A 2,903-nucleotide genomic window follows, 5' to 3' on the forward strand; every position below is an offset into this window, starting at 1 on the left:
TCTTGTGGGAATGTTTCTCTGGTTATGAGACCAAGCTGGGACCTCCACCTAACCTCTTCCCCCCTCCTCCCAGGACCATGGTGGGGCCTCCACCAAACGTCATTCCCCCCCCCCCCCCTCCCTCCCCCTGAAGACCACCTGGGACCTCCTCCCCACCATTACTCCCCCCCCCCCATAGATCGAGATCTGAGATGGTTACTAGAATACGACAGGAAAGAGAAGGTTGGGTAGATTGCATTTTCCTAGACTAATAAATGGCATCTGTTATTGTTCATCACGAAAGGCTCGTGTTCTAGACGGAGAACAAAGCTGGGATAATCGGGAAGATACTAAACTGGGTAACAGACTACCTGAATGACACAAGACGAAGAGTCACTGTCAGAGGAGAGGTCTCCATCTGGAGAAATATAACCAGTGGCGTCCCCCAAAGCTCAGTCCTCGTGCCACTACTGTTTTTATTACGTTCATGATCAACCCGAGGGAGTGAACTCGTACATGTCACTGTATGCGGACGATGCCAAAATAATGATGATTGTGAAAACAGAGGAAAACTGCAGAATGTTACAGATGTCCTTAACAGACTCCGGGAATGGACAAACAAATGGTTGCTGGAGTTCAGACCGAATATGTGTAAGGTAATGAAGATGGGGAAGAGAGAGAAAGAACACAGTGAGGTGTCTATACCAGTAATGGAAGGCAATTGCAAGAATCTAAGAGGGAAAGAGATTTGGGAGTGGATATAACTCCATTTCTATCACCAGAGGCACACATAGGCAGGGTAACATCGGCTGCATATGGGACGCTGGCAAACATTAGAACGCCGTTTAGAAACCTTAATCAGGACGCGTTGAAAGGAATCAACAGAACTTTTGTCAGATCATTATTGGAATATGTAGCACCTGCTTGTAATCCTTACCTTGTGAAACTATAAACTAAAATTGAAAAAGTGCAGAAGTTTGCTACTAGATTAGTGCCAGAGCTTAGAGGGTTAAGTTATGAGGATAGGCTGAAGGAACTGGACCCCACTACCTTGGAGGACAAAAAATAGAAGAAATATGATAACAACGTAAAAGGTACTGAAGGGAATAGACAAGGTGGACAAAGACAGTCTCTTTAAGCTGAGAGACAGTAGGACAAGAGGACACAAGTGGAAGCTGGAATCGAAAATGAGTCAAAGAAAATCAAAGAAATACTCGTACCTTGTACTGGGTGTCAACAAGCGGAATGCACTGAGAGAAGTTGTGGAAGCCACCTCCATCCATAACTTTAAGGAAAGTTTCGATAACGATATTGATTGTTAGAAGAGTTAAGCTTTAACGCAACGGATACAACAAGGCTAGTAGACGGGGCACAAAGAGCTAGACCTAACTTCCCCATAGTAATTGATTGGTAACTAATAAGAGGTCAACCTGTCCTCTTACAAAGAACGTCGCTGTTCGCTCGTTTCCGTTTCATAGGACCAAAAATCCTCGTATTAGAAAATGGAAGCAGCGCGGGAAAGTGACGTACTATCCCTTTTTCTGTTTTGGGTCCTCTGGTAGGCTAGGAGAGGACACATTAAACTGACTGTATCAACATATCAATATTTGTAATTGTGTATGGAGTCAGCCTCCATCACATCACTTCCTAATGCATTCCATTTATTACCTACTCTGACAATAAAAAGGTTGTTTCTAATGTCTCTGTGGCTCATATCGGTACTTTGTGTCCACTTGTTTCCACTTGTTCGTGATAAAAATTCGTTCTTTATCTACCCTGTCTATTGCCCTGAGAATTTTGTGCGAGGTTATCATGTGTACCCTAACTCTTCTCTCTTTCAGGGTTGTGAGGTTTAGTTCCCGCAGGCTTTCCTCGTAACTCATACCTGCAAGTTCTGGAACTAGTCTACTGCCATACCTTTGAAACTTCTATAATTTAGTCTTGTCCTTGACTAGATACGGACTTCACGCTGCAGCTGCATACTAGGTCCTAACCTAGAACAGAAACCACAACACCTCCAATAAAATTATATTACAAATCAACCATGCACAGTGAACATATAAAAGAGGAAAGAATAATGAAAGAAATAATCCGTAAAGGAGTAAAAAGCATTACTCCTAACCAAAACATAAACCTGATAATATTCTACAAAACCAAGAAGACTTCCGAACTCCTTATCAAAAAACAGCCCGAAGCCGACGGAGAACCCTCTACAGCAGTCAAGCGTTGTATACATGTACACTTGCCCCCACGAAGGATGTAACCTTCAATCTAAGTACATAGGTATGACGTCGACTAAGCTGACGAGGCGTTTGACATGCCATCTTCAATCCGGTGCCCCCAGGAATCACATGAGACAAGCCCGTTGAAAAGCAGAGGTGCAACAGGTACTCTGAGAGAGAACTCTGTCAACATCAGAGGCCCGAGACTGTTCAACACGCTTCCACTACACATAAGGGGCATAACTGGCAAACCCCTCACAGTGTTCAAGAGAGAACTGGATAAGCACCTCCAAAGGATACCTGATCAACCAGGCTGTGACTCATACGTCAGGCTGCGAGCAGCCGCGTCTAACAGCCTGGTTGATCAGTCCAGCAACCAGGAGGCCTGGTCGACGACCGGGCCGCGGGGACACTAAGCCCCGGAAGCACCTCAAGGTAGCCCATGACATCACACTAACAAGAGAAATGTTGAACAAGAATACCTGCATAATAGACAAAACCCAAGATGCAAGAAGATTACAAATTCTTGAGGCAATTCACATAAGAATAGAGCGACCTACCATGAACACCCAAATCACGGAACTATTTACTCTACCCACCATGAGAGTAAGGACAAGACCAGAACATAACGATGCCAACACAGAAGACAATGTCCAACATAACAGGCCAATTACACTGGATTGATCTTTGTGTTTAGATGGG

This window comes from Procambarus clarkii, chromosome 25, assembly GCF_040958095.1.
Source record: "Procambarus clarkii isolate CNS0578487 chromosome 25, FALCON_Pclarkii_2.0, whole genome shotgun sequence".
NCBI classification, from domain to species: Eukaryota; Metazoa; Arthropoda; class Malacostraca; order Decapoda; family Cambaridae; genus Procambarus; species Procambarus clarkii.